At 34.0% G+C, this 15,166-nt stretch overlaps 1 long non-coding RNA gene across 1 annotated transcript; it reads right to left on the reverse strand.

The window, feature by feature from the left end:
- Window positions 1-12,787: 12,787 nt before the first annotated feature.
- Window positions 12,788-14,684, reverse strand: LOC112697269 (uncharacterized). Its single transcript, XR_003151160.3, has 3 exons — window positions 14,288-14,684; window positions 13,338-13,502; window positions 12,788-13,238 (listed from the first exon to the last, which is right to left on the reverse strand). It is a non-coding gene; the product is annotated as an uncharacterized lncRNA (long non-coding RNA).
- Between the last annotated feature and the right edge of the window lie 482 nt (window positions 14,685-15,166).

Consider the following 15,166-nt stretch of genomic DNA (forward strand, 5'->3'; position numbering starts at 1 on the left):
TAGTTATCCTTATTAGGTGTGATGAGAATTGGATTTTGCTCCCACTTGGTCAACCTCTAACTATGAAGGTATGTTAAGTGGATAAATCAATTTGATTCCTCAAGTCCTAGTCAATTCCTAAGAAAAGACTAGAGTTAGGGAAATTCAAATCAATCAGCAAAGAATTCCAATTTTCAATCATCAGCTGAGTTTGATAATTCAAGTGTCACCAATTACTCAACCAAAGCTAAGAGTGTAAAAAGCTAAATAAAAATCATAAGTCTGAAATGCCTCGAATTATATTAAATAGAAAGTTAGATTGAACATAGGAATCCATAAACCAAATTGGCAATATCCAGTAATCAACTAAAGTAATAGAATAAATAAAAGTAGAAGAAAACATAAAGTAAAGTAAAGGAATATTAAACCTGGAATTGAAAAGACGAAGAAATCATAATCCTAAATCCTAATCTTAAAACCTAAGAGAGAGGAGAGAGCCTCTCTCTCTCTCTAAAAACTACATCTAAACCTAAAATTGTGTATATTAGAAATTGTGTTCAGTATGAATTGAGTCTCTGCATGTTTCCTGGCTTTATTCTGTGTTTCTGGGCCGAAAACTGGGTCAAAACGTGGCCCAAAATCGCTCCCAGCGTGTTCTGTTAATTCTACAGATCGCGCATGTCACGCGTGCACGTCATTCAGAGTTTTTTCTTGCCACGCGTACGCGTCGTCCACGCGTTCGCATCATTCGTGCAGACTCCAATCCACGCGTTTGCATCAGGCACGCGAACGCGTCACTGCGATTTTTTCCGTTTCGCGCGGTCGCGTGAGCTATGCGTCCGCGTCGGTGTTCGCTGGTCATCTCGTTAGTTTCTTGTGTTCCTTCCATTTTTGTAAGCTTCCTCTCCATTCTCTAAGCCATTCCTGCCCTATGAAGCCTGAAACACTTAACACACGGATCACGGTATCAAATGGTATAAAGGAGAATTAAAATACGTACTTAAAAGATCTCTAGGAAGCAAGTTTTCAACCATAGAACAACTTTGGAAAGGAATTGTAATATCATGCAAATCATATGAATAAATGGGCAAGAATTTGATAAAAATCACTCAATTAAACACAATATAAACCATAAAATAGTGGTTTATCAATTCCATTTGTTTTATATTGGGTTGCTGCAACAATGAGTTTTGGCCTGCAATACGTAATCACAAATAATTAACATTAATTGGATAATTGGCCCAATATAATAATGTTTGTCATCATTAATTAATTTAGTTAATTTTTTAACTCAACACCCATCAGTTAGTTTATATCAATTATATACTTCAAGTATTTATTAAAAGATAATATTAATAGATATTATATAATTATATAAAAATATGTTGTAAATAGTAAAGAATATTTTTATTTATTTTTTAATTTGTTAATATTTAATAAAATTTAATATTTATATTAATAATTATGAAATAATTAAAATATATAATTAATTTAAGAAGTAGTAGGTAATATAAAAATTAGAATTAAATTAAATAAATGTAAAATAGTTTAATTAAATTAAATAAATATAAAATATTATATCAAAATTAGAATTAACATGTAAAATCACAAGAATTAGTTTAGTCTAGTGGCAAAGCCAAACCTCTCTGACGTGACAATGCTGGTTTTGAATCATTCTCTCTTTATTTTAGAATTTTTTCATGCTTCTAATATACTAAGTCTCACGTCGCTGCATATCCATTAAAAGAAAATGTTTATATTGCTCATGAGGGGAATATTTTTGCTGAGTTGTGTACAACAGCACTAGTGTATCGTGGACGGCATGACTTTTGGCATTGGTTCATCGGTTTATCCGTCAATCTAGTTCATTTTTTATAACACTGGTGTAAAAGCAATATTAAAAGGCAATGAATTTGGAGGAGTGACAGTGGAACTTTGAAAAGGTGGTTATTGTGCTGGGGCGTGTGGTTTAGGATTTTATTAATTTGGGAGTACTTTTTATTAAATCAAAATTTAAAAATAAAATATGAATAAATTTTTGTATTATAATATTTAAAAAAATTAAAATATCAATTAATTTTTTTTAATATAATATTTAAAATATTTTTTATTTTTATCTTGATATATTTTAAATAAATTTATTATATATTTAATTAAACTAATTCAACCTACCGTGATGAACTATTTTTTGTTAGATAGTTACAACCTCACTAAATTCAACAAAAGGATGAGGATCAAAACATTCCAGACAAACATAAACTAAAGCAATCCACAAACAAACCAAAGCTAACTACGACCAAAACTACAAGACAACAAGATCTCCCTAGTCCCTAGACAACATTTGCACATAAGCAGAATCATACATCAAACAAAAAAACCTCATAACTCGAAATATCTTAAAAACCTTCTCCCAAGAATAACTCGAAAGGACAAAAATGTTTCACTCTCTACTATAGCTTCTCCTGCATTAGAACATCAAATCATTGGCAAACTTTGTAGTATACTAGCATTCAATTTCGTAAATTACGATGAGCCGTTAAACCATTAAACTGGTTTTTTTATTGGGCTTTTTCTCATTTTTATGAGGCTTAAGCCTAATTTTTTGGATGTCTCTTTGCACTTGTTATATCATAACCTTAACCAACTTGGGTTGGTCGAGTGGTCAGCTCACTCGTCCACTTAAACAAGTGTCGGGAGTTCGAACCCTACCTTGTGCATGCAGCAACTCATTGGCCAGCGGTAGACCCTTAAATGGAGCTCAGATCTGCGACGGATTAGTCCTTAACCTGTCGAGTTGGGGGATACCGTTTGGGTAATCCAAAAAAAATATCATAACCCTAATTAGTTTTTTTAAATCATTGAGAGTGACAAAGAGCAGCTATCAAAGTGAGAGAGAAAAGGGAAACAGAATTTTCGTTTTTATGCAGAACAGCAGATTTAAAACGGCAGTTTTTCATTCTTTCATTGTTGGATCGGTTTGAAATTTGAACTAAAGCTTTTCTCCATCCTTTTCTTCATTCTGAATAGTGGAGATTTTGATTGGAGGTCTACAGAGGGAGAATTCTTCTTTAGACACCAGCTCTATTATCGTGTATTTTTCATCTTCTTGTTACTCATTTGTTGGCTTTGGTGTTTTGGTGTTTCGGCTTATTGTATGCACTATTTGTGCTTTATTTGAGACTTTCTTGTACTTCATATTTGATTATAGTGGAGTCATTTTCTTGGTCTTGGTGACTCGTGATTTTTACCTCTCACATTGAGAGAGTTTTTCACGTTAAAATATCGGTGTGATCTTGTTGTTGCTTTAGTTGATATATTTGGTTGCTCATAGTTACTCCCATATTGTGTTGTGAGTGCTTTTATATTGTTCTTGTATTAGATATTTGTGTTGTTTCTGGTGCTGAGCTCTTTCATACTGGCATCGGAGCTTGTTAGTGTTTTTTTTCGGACTTGTGATTCTATGAACAATGAAGGCTAATACTAATACTAGTAGGATGATCACTCTTAATGGTCATAATTGTGATTTGTGAAAGTCAAAGATGGAAGATTTTTTTATATCAAGAATTTTCATCAACCAGTTTTTGGAATAGAAAAGCCTAATGATAAATCTGATGATGATTGGACTTTGCTGCATAGACAAGTTTATGGATATATTAGATAGTAGATTGACGATAATGTGTTGAACCATATTATTGGAGAGACGCATGCTCGGACTCTTTGGATTAAGTTTGAACAGTTGTATGCTCAAAAAATTAGGAATAACAAGATATTTTTTATTAAGCAATTGTTGGCTTTGAAATATACAGATGGGACATCAATGATAGATCACTTGAATAACTTTTAGGAAATAATAAATCAATTATCTTTCATGGGTATCAAATTTGATGAAGAGGTTCAATGATTGTTATTTCTTGGCTCTTTACTAGATTTGTGGGATATTCTCAGAATTTCATTGTCCAATCTGCTCCTAATGGTGTAATCTCTATGGATCTTGTCAAGAACAGTGTTTTGAATGAAAAAATGAGAAGAAAGTCACAAGGTGTATCGACTACACATTCAGATGTTCTGGTTTCTGAGTCTAGAAGAAAAAACAAAATCCAAGGTCCTAAAAGTAGAGATCAAAGTAGAAGCAAGTCTCGAAAAAAGTATAAAAATATTGAGTGTTATCATTGTGGTAAAAAAAAAAAACATGTGAAAAAATTTTATTGGCAGTTAAAGAAGGAGAAAGCTAAGGCAAGCAAAGATAAGAGCACAAATAAAGATGGGGGTAGTAATGAAGACAAGGTCAATATAACTCATAATGATTTTCTTCTTGTTTATACTCCTAGGATTTTTGGTGATGTGAAAATGGCTCATCAAGGTGTTACAAAATGTGCCAGTGTTGGATAGGTTTGCTTAAAAACCTCCAACGGTACCAAGTTGACTTTGAAATGTGTGAAGCATGTTTTCTTATATTCAGTTGAACTTACTTTCTGTTAGTAAATTGTGTGATGAAGACTTGGATAGCTCATTCTCTCGTGATAGTTGGAAGCTCACCAAAGGTTTCATAGTTGTTGCTAGAGGTGCACAACGCTTTACTCTTTATTTAACTCAAGCAAAGATTGTGAAAGATGTTAATGCTGCTGAGTTTGTTAATGGAACTGATTTATGGCATAAGAGATTATGTCATATGAGTGAGAAATGCTTGAATATGTTATCCAAGAGAAATATTTTATTTGGTTGCAAGGTTGCTTTGCAAAAGTGCAACCATTTCTTTGCTGGAAAATAAAATAAGGTTTCTTTCAAGAGCCATCCACCTTCAAGGAAGCCGAAGATACTTGACCTGGTGCATTCTGATGTATGTGGGTCGATGAAGACAAGAATATTTGGAAGGTCTATCTATTTCGTAACATTTATTGATGATCATTCTAGGAAATTATAGGTTTGCTCTTTAAAGACCAAAGATTAAGTTTTGAATGTATTCAAGTAATTTCAAGCGTCTGTTAAAAGAAAAACTGGGAAGAAGTTGAAATGCATTTGTACTGATAATGGTGGTGACTACTCAGGTCCTTTTGATGCTTATTATAAAGAGCATGGTATAAAATATCAGAAGACTCCTCCGAAAACTCCTCAGTTGAATGGCTTTCTTGAAAGGATAAACAGAACATTGGTTGAAAGAGTTAGGAGCTTATTGTCACTGTCTAGATTGGCAAAATCTTTTTTGGGTGAATCTTTGAGCACTATTATTCATGTCTTGGACTGGACACCATGTGTTTTTTATAATTTGAAGTGTCAGAGAAGGTATGGTCAGGTAAAAAATTTTCTTATGATCATTTAAGAGTCTTTTGATGTAAAGTCTTTATTCATATTTCCAAAGATGAAAGATCCAAGCTTGATGTAAAGACTAAGCAGTGTATTTTTATTGGTTATAGCATGGATGAGTTTGGTTACAAGTTTTTATGATCCTATTAATCAAAAAAGGTGATTTAAAGTAGAAATATTTTCTTTGTTGAAAACCAAACATTGAAGAATATTGATAATGCAGAGAAGCCAATGGCTTAGCCTGTTGATAATTTTTATGACTTGGATATTACTCCTTCTATACCTATAGTGGAAGATGGTAAAGTTGAAGCTCACAATAATGTACATAATACAGGTGCAGGTGAAGATGGAACAGTTGATCTGACGCTTGATGAAGTTGGCGATGATGATCATGATGAACAACCAACTTTGAAAATTCTTGCAAATGCACTTAGAAGATCTACAAGAGAGAGGAAGCCTTCGTCAAGGTATTCTCCATATGAGTTTGTCTTGTTGACTGGGACAACCAACTCTGAATGCTTTGGAGAGGCTATTAAAGATGGAAGCAAAGTTCAATGGCTTGAAGCTATGCAAGAAGAAATGAAGTCCTTACTTGAGAATGATACCTATGAATTAGTAAAGCTACCTAAGAGTATGAGAGTTTTGAAGAAGAAATGGGTATTCAGAATCAAGAATGAATAACACAATTCTAAGCCTCGATATAAAGTTAGATTGGTTATTAGAGTCTTTAATCAGAAAAAAAGTGTTGATTATGAGGAGATCTTTTCTCTTATTATGAGGATGTCATCCATTCGTGTTGTATTCAGATTAGCAGCTTCTCTTGATCTAGAGATTAAGCAAATGGATGTGAAGACAACTTTTTTTCTTGGTGATTTGGAGAAGGAAATCTACATGGAGCAACTGGAGGACTTTGTTGTCAAAAGAAAGGAAGACTTTATGTGCAAGCTTAAGAAGAGTCTTTATAGGTTGAAGTAAGCTTGAAAACAGTGATATAAGAAGTTTGAATCTGTTATGGAAGAGCATGGTTACCGTAAGATAACTCAAATCTTTGTGTATTTGTGCATAAATTTTCTGATGGTGATTTTATCATTCTTTTTCTTTATGTGGATGATATTTTGATTATGGGTAAGAATGCTTTGAAGATTAATGAGTTGAAGAAACATTTGAACAAGTTCTTTGATATGAAGAACTTGGGTCCTGCCAAATAGATTTTGGAGATGACTATTACTCGTTATAGAGATTCTAAGAAGCTTTATTTGTCACAGGAGAAGTACATAAAGAATGTGATTCAAAGGTTTGGCATGAATGATGCCAAATATGTTGCTAGTTCTTTTGCTCCTCATTTTAAGTTGAGTAGCAAGCAGTGTCCAACCACTGATGAGGAGAAACAAGCAATGGATGAAATTCCTTGTGCTTTAGCTGTTGGAAGCTTGATGTATGCTATAGTGTGTACTAGACTAGACATTGCTCATGTAGTTGGTACTGTGAGTTATTTCCTCTCTAATCTAGGTAAAGAACATTGGAATGTTGTTAAATAGATTATGAGATATCTCAAATGTATAACTAACTTGAGTTTGAGTTTTGGTGGTGAGAAACTTTTGCTTGTTGGATTTACTAATACACATGGCAGGAGATGTTGATTCTCAAAAGTATACTTCAGGTTATTTGGTTAAGCTTTTAGGGAGAGCTATTTCATGGCAATCAAGGCTACAGAAGTGTGTTGCACTTTCTACCACAGAGATAGAGTTTATTGTAGCAACAGAAACATGTAAAGAGTTGTTGTGGATGAAGAATTTTCTTGGAGATCTTGGTTTCAAGCAAGACCATTATGTATTGTTGTGTAATAGTCAAATTGCTATTCATCTTGCTAAGAATTCTACTTTTCATGCAAGATCTAAACATATCGATGTTAGGTATCATTGGATATGGGATGTGTTGAATTTCAAGTTGCTAGAACTTGAAAAAGTTCACACTTATGATAATGGTACTGATATGATGACAAAAAGCGTTGTCAAGAGATAAGCTTGAAATATGTTGTTTGATTGCCGAGATGGCAAGGGCCTCCATCTAGTCGAGAAGAGGAGATTTTTTGGGATTTTTCTCTCCTTTGTGATGCTTAAGCCCAATTTTTTAGGGTATCTCTTTACACCCATTATGTCACAATTCTAATCTTTTTTTTTTGGTCATTCAGAGTGAGAGAGAGCAGCCATGAAAGTGAGAAAGAAGAGAAAAATATATAAGGATGTTAAAACTCTCCGAGAGGCAGGAATTTCCACGGGGACCGCTCCGAATCGGGACCCGATGGCGGAGAATTTTTCCTACGGGGACGGGGATGAGACAAAATTCTCCCGAGGCAGGTGCGGGGATTCCCGTCTCCGTTCCCGCATTTTTTGGATATATTAAATTACTTAAACACCCTTAGTAGTTTATTTTCCCTCTCACTAGCGCCACCCACCCAGTCATCCTCACTCTTGCCCTCGTGACACCACCTTATGTGTTCTCTCCATCCTTTCTACACGCAGCCAGTCACCTCCAAACACCTCCCTCGTCACTGTCTGTCTCACCTCGCCGTCCCACTCACTGTGCCATCACTGGGAACCACGTCGTTCTCTTTTCCGGTGCTTTTCTCTATCCCGCAAGGCGCCATCACCACACAGTGCCGTTCCCCCTCCGTACCGCACTGTTCGCTGCCTCACCGTGGTGTCCACGCAACTTGTGGAAAGCAACCGCCAAAGCATCCCCCTAATTCATGGAAAGAACTCACTGTCGCATCCCCCAACTCCTTTTACGAAGTTGCCGTCGCATTCTCCCATCGCAGCTACCAGTTGTACGTCCTCCTCCTCCTCCTCCTCCTCCACTTTCACCTTATTTTAGGTTTGATGCTCTTTTTTCTCTATTTTTTACACATAGGGTTTATAATTAATTAATTATAAAATAGTTAGGGCTTGATACTCCTCCTTTGCATAATCTTTATTATGTGTTCTCTGAATAAAGTATTCTATTATGTGTTTTTTGTTGATTTATTGCAATTTATTCTTTATCCCTTTCTCTGTTTTATTTTCGTTTTTGCTAATTTATTACAGTTTAAAATCTCCTTTATATAATCTATGTTATGTGTTCTTTATATAATCTCTTCGGTTATTTGTTCTTTTGTTGATTTATTACAATTTATAGTTTATTCTTTTTTATTTTTTTGTCGTTTTTGCTGATTTATTATGTATTCTTTTGTTTGATTTAATCTTTTTTTCTTTTCTGAATTTTTTCTTTGTACCTGTTTGAGTTAGAATCTAATTTAGTATTTCTGTATTAAATCTTAATTTACTGTTTTTATATTTAATTTTGTTGTTTATGTACAAGATGAATACTTTTAGCTAGACTCCTATTGAAAATAATAATGAGACAGAACCAACACAAGGTGATGATGGTCAAGCAATTGAAGCAAATCTCCAAAACAACACAATAAAAAGAACAAGAAAAAACACACAAGAGAGGACAAGAAGTTAGTCAAAGCGTGCAAAGTAGTCCTAACAAAAAAGGATTAACTTCTGAGGCTTGAAAGCATTTTAGAAGAGAACAAATAGATGAAAAGTGAAAGGCAATATGTAAATGTTGCGAAAGAAGGATTGGAGGTGACACGAAGCAAGGAACTAAGCACTTGCATGATCAATTGGATACACTCTAAATTACAATGTGAACTTACTGAGGCATTAATTTGCACTCAGTATTGAATACAATCTTCAGGTGAAAGCACTAATAACTCAAGTTTTATTTGGTATTAAAGTTCAATTTCATGTCAAATTTAACTCTCGTGAATTGTCAATTGATATAATATAGGTAAATTAGGGTCTAAAATTCCAATTCCTTGGGAATATGAGATGGATATGGGGGGATTTAGGAGTTTAGGTAATTATTTTTTATTATGTCAAATTTTTATTTAATATATAGTATTTTTGTTTATAATGCATGTTAACATATTCATGTTTGTGTTGTTTTAACAGTGAATATGGAGTTGTTTGTTGAAAGTTGTATTATGACAATTATAAATATTTGATATTGAAGAGTTTATTTTATGACTTTTTTTTAGAATGAAAATTGTATTTTAAGATTTTTTTTCTGGACTATAATTTGTTATTTTATATTTCTGGACTTGTAAATTGTAATCTTGGATAAGACATGTTTGTGTGTTGTAATAATGTTTTGCTTTTTATTTTTTTTCACTATAATTTTCATATAAATGTTCAATAAAAAAAGATGGAAAATGGGGCACACGAGGATACAAAAAAATGTGGGGACACGGGGATGGGGGCAATTATCCTCCATGGTAGGGATCGGGAACAAAATATGGGAGCGGGGACGAGAAGTAGGGAGGCATCCCCTACCCTCGTCCTGCCTCATTGACATCCCTAAAAATAGAATTTCCGTTTTTTAGGCAGAGTAGCAAATTTAAAATAGCAGTTTCTCATTCGTTCACCATTGGATTGGCCTGAAATTCAAACTGCAGCTTCATCTCATCTTGTTTTTCATTTTGAACAGTGAAGATTTTGATTAGAGATTTGTAAAGGGTAAAGGAAAAATCTGCTTCGGATAGAAATTTTGTTATTGGGTATTTTTCATCTTCTTAATATTCATTTATAAGTTTTGGTGCTTTGGTATTTCGGCTGACTGTATACACGATTTGTACTTTATTTGAGACTCTCTTATACCGCATATTTGATTATAGTAGAGTCTTTTTTTGTTGTCTTGGTGATTCATGGTTTTTACCTCTCACATTGAGGGAGTTTTCCATGTTAAAATATCAGTATGTTATTATTGTTGCTTTAGTTGATATATTTGCTTGCTCATAGTTACTGCCATATTGTATTGTGAGTGCTTCCACATTATTCTTATGGAAAAGTATAGGTAGACAAATCAAACAAGCCAATTTTTTAAACAACTATAATTAATATTTATTATTTTAAAAAAATCTAAATAATTAGCATTAATTAACAATTTGAATTATAAGGATTAAAAAAATCAATTGATCCCGTGTCAATCCCCTTCCCCATCGTGGTCCCTCACGTTTTGCACTACTTCTAACCACCGCAGCGCCTCTCTCGCAATTTGCAGTGTCGTCCACCACCGAAGGGTCCTTCTCATCGCGATTCGAAGCGCCGCCGACCACCACAGCGCCATCCTCGTCGCGATTCGCAACCCTTTCAGCACAGCATCGCCGATCTCATGTGATTGCGGCGCCGCCACCACCGCCATAGCCCTTCTTCCCTTGCGGTTCGCAAGTCACCTTCGCAGCCCTCCTCCCCTCGTGGTTCACAAATCACCGCTCCTCCCCATCACCGCCGCAACCCCGCTAGTACAACATCGCTCCCAAGATGTTCCTGTTGTGGTGAGGTGACTTCTTATAATGCTTGAAAGCTATATATTGATTGCTCATGTTTATTATGTTGACAGTTATTAATAATTATATCTTTTGCAATCACTTTCTTCTGCCTAGTATTAACAATTATATCTTTTGCTTTGTTAACATATTCTTTGTTTATGTATGGATGTAAAGTTATCTCTATCCCAATGTTGGGTTGACTAGGAATACCTTCATTCAGTTTCTTATTAGATATCAAATTTATTATTAGCATGTTTTATCATTTCATTCTAGCTTGTGAAGAAAAAGAATCCAGATTAGTTGCAGTGGTTGCACTAGCATCATCTTTAGACTACACGTTATGCAAATCAACTTTAAAGTTGCTCTTATCCCTTGTAAATGGATGATTTTATTGTTTTTGTTTATCTCTTTATATAAATGTACTAGTTAACTTTGCATAATTACTAATATAGTACTGAATATGGTTAAATACTTTTATTTCTGCTGAAAACATAATGGATGCAGATTTGTTAAAAAAGCTGGTTTTAAATAACTTCTGTAAGTGCTTCTACTTGTCCATCAAATAGCCTAATTTGTTACAAAGGTCAGTTATTGAGATGGTATTAAAGGCTCTGATAAATTGGTTTAAAGTTCAACCCTTGTTGCTTTATTTTCCATAATTAAGTTGAGTTTTACTGTAAGGTAAAATGGGCTAACGCTCCATGTGGTTTCATATTTTGCTCATAATTCTATGAACTGCTATAAGTTCTTTGTTGATGTAGCTGATTTTGCTCCTATATGCAAGTCAGATATATAGATCAAAACTTTATCGGTCTGGAATAGGTTTGGTACATGTATACAAAAAGGGTGTATTCTTGAGTTAAGGAAATTGCTATTAACTTGTCAATAGACCAAGGTAAACTGACTTTTATATGATACAATTGCAATTGGTTGAAACTAATTAACTACTAAGATTCATTTTTTTTATTGTGTAGCTGAAGCAAAAATGCATGAGTTGCTTAGCCTGCAGATATTGAGAATAAAAGATATAATGGAACAATCAAGAGACGTAAAAGTGTAATGCTAAATTTGTGAAGAAACTTGCAGCTAAAAATAAGGAAAGTTGAATCTTCATAAAGCTTATAAATTCTTGTAAAATAAATTAGGCACCATTTACGCCGCACCTCCATAATCGAAAACCAGCAAAAGCTTGATTACATGCTCTATTGTTGTGCCTTCCTGAGCAATTAAGCATCACAGAATTGATCAAGCATAACAACAAGAGCTAGATTTATAGAAAGTGCTTATTTACATTGGCATCTTTTAGATCTTTCTTGATACTTTCACATTGAAAATACAATGAAGGCTTGTTTTGTTTCTTTTTATTTCATGTTGAAGAAGTAACAAGAAGCAACTACTATTTATTGTGAACAATTTTGATTCCATCATCAAAATAGAAGAATCAATGATGTCAAAAGTTGTGTGATTATTATTAGTTAAATTGCAGTTGGTTAAGACAAATCATTGTTGTTAATAATTCTATTAGGAAAAATCAGCATTGATTAACACGCGTGTGATGTTCCTTGTATTTTGGTTTTATTTTTTTGATTTGTCATTCACATAGCTTCTACTAAAATAATATTTATTTAGTATGAAAAAGGAACATCCTGCTAAGAAACATGTCGAGTAGGATTTAAAAAAAAAGTCCATGCAATTCTTAAAGAAATACAAATATCCACAACTGCAATACGAAAACTCGAAAAAAGTATAAAGTAACATCCATTTAGTATGAAAAAGGAACATCCTACTACTTGATAGAAGTAACATCCACTTAGATATTTACAAAAATAATCAAGTACTTACACGGAGAAACATGCCGAGTAGGATTAAAAAAAAAGCTCATGCAATTCTTAAAGAAATACAGACATCCACAATTGCACACAAGAAAACTCGAAAAATGTATAAAGTAGCATCCATTTAGTATGAAAAAGAAACATCCTGATACTTAACAGAAGTAACATCCACTTAGATCTTTGTAAAAACAATCAGGTACCTACACGGAGAAACATGCTGAGTAGGATTTAAAAAAAAGGGCCATGTAATTCTAAAAGAAATACAACATCCACAACTGCAACACAAAAAAAACTCGAAAAATGTATAAAGTAACATCTATTTAGTATGCAAAAGGAACATCCCAATACTTAACAGAAGTAACATCCACTTAGATCATTGCAAAAACAATCAGTTACATACACTGAAACACAAATCGAGTAGGATTTAAAAAAAAAAAAAGAAAAATCTATCAAAAGTGTCTCAAATGGTGACGGCATCCCATATATACATTATCATGAATTCTCTAGGCATCCTTCTTCTTCTGTTGTCTTTCTCCCTTGTAAGGCATTTTTGTAGGTAACTCCGCCTGCTGTAGTATGGTTTTCGTGCTCGGTGCTGTGAAGGGGGTTCTTACCTCCTTACGCTTGTTTCTGGGTTGGTTACGGCGTACAAGATGGCCGTCCAATGCCTTCAGAGCTTGCTCAATGAATGAATTCTTAGGACCCAAATCTATTTCGAGCATTGTTTTCTTTTAAAACTCCTTCAGGATGTCCTGAATGGCAAAATTGGTTGTTAGTGAGAGATTTAAAAGCGATAAAGTAATTAGTTTGAACGAAATGTAAGTTAATTATAATAGTATTGTTAAATTGACCTGATTCCAATATAGCAGATCCTTGCCTTCATTTCAGAACTCCAAATAACAGCAACATCCAATCTCTAATTTCAGCAATATCCAATCTCTAATTACAGCAATTCAGCCGCATCCAATAATTTAGCAAAATCAAATCACATCGACTACAACCACAATTCCTGAATCCTAGCACAGATTAGCAAATAAAATTAAACTAAATCTAATCCAATTTTTTTCCTAACTCCCAAACTACATAAAAAAACTAATGTAGCATGTGCAAGCAGAATCCAACCCAACAAATCAAACAAAAGACCAATAATATAAACTTTTTGAATGGGAAAGACCTATCGTATAATTAAAAAAACATCCAATCTCTAATAAAAAAAATCATACAATTTTCCAATTGGATAATCATCTTATAGCTACCAACAGAACAAGTTAAAACTCCAACAAATCTGTCCAAAAAATGACTTTTTGAGTCTACATACAATTTTAAATGACCACATTCAAACCCAAGTTCAATTTGAAATAAAATAACCTTACTTATAACTAACTTTTTTTTTCTGAAACTCCCAATCCACAAGAAAGAAATCCAGAAATCACACAAAACCAGTAACATGAAAAATTAAGTTCAACTCATACACCCAAACATCTAAAATTACTTAACAAAAAGTCCAGTAATTCGGCAAAATCAAAGAACATATCATATGAACACCAATCCTAGTATCTGAACCCTAGAACAGATCAGAAACATCTATTCTCTAACAATTACAATATCCAACCCCTAATAACAGCAACATCCAATCTCTAACAATTGCAACATCCAATCCTAATTTTAACACCATCCAATTTCTAATTACAGCAATTCAACAGCATACAGTAAATTAGCAAAATTAAATCACATCGACTACCACCGAAGTTTATGATCCCTAGCACATATTAGTAACATTCACTGTCAAACAAAATCATACCCATCCATTTACTTGTTACAGCCGCCTGAGGAGGTTGTGGAGTAGCAGCAAGCGACTTAACTCGAGGAGATGGGTCCGCACGTCCAGAAACTGCTGTTGGCCGTCACGCGGAGGCGTTGACTGGTGCACGATGTGCATCTTCGACCGAGCTAACAGTGAAGACGAACCCGCGACAGCGAAGTCGAATAGGGTCAGACTCGCATCTGATGGTGCTGTTGCCACTATCGGCGGACTACACGGCGCAAATAGTGGTTGTTGAAGACGCTAGCAATGACGTAGGGTGCTAGGTCGGGAGGGTGATGCGCCGCCGTTGGGGGATGCTCATCGATGGGATTGAGGTGGGAGGTGATAAACCGTGGTAGTAAAAAGTAGCGGGCTAAAATGATAATTTTTAAAATATTAGAGTAAATGCTAGGTAATTGGGGAATAATTTTTTGTTGAATTGGGCTTGGGAGTCCAGTCCATTACAGAGTTGGCAGGAGTTGGCTGGACTCCCTCTTGATTCCCTAGCATATATTGGATATTTGTGTTTTTTTTGTTGTTGGATTTTTTTATTCCCTTGAATGATTTATTTAATTATCGATTTGATTTTCGTAATTTTGGATGACACTTTTATTAACCATTGAAATTGGTCATATGCACTAAAATAGTTATTGAAATCTCAATTGTATCAATTATGTCATTGAAATTGACGAAAATATATTATGTTAGTTCCTAACAATGTCACAAGTCATTTGATAAAAAAAGTTTGAAAATTAGAATTTAAAAGGTTGGAATGCTAATTTGAGAAAATAAATTTTTATTATGTGTGTTAATCGCTGTTCTTATAATAGAATTATGTATTTGTCATCGTAAAATTTTTGTATTTATTGTCAATAA

The sequence above is a fragment of the Arachis hypogaea genome, chromosome 6 (genome assembly GCF_003086295.3).
Source record: "Arachis hypogaea cultivar Tifrunner chromosome 6, arahy.Tifrunner.gnm2.J5K5, whole genome shotgun sequence".
Classification (NCBI taxonomy): domain Eukaryota; kingdom Viridiplantae; phylum Streptophyta; class Magnoliopsida; order Fabales; family Fabaceae; genus Arachis; species Arachis hypogaea.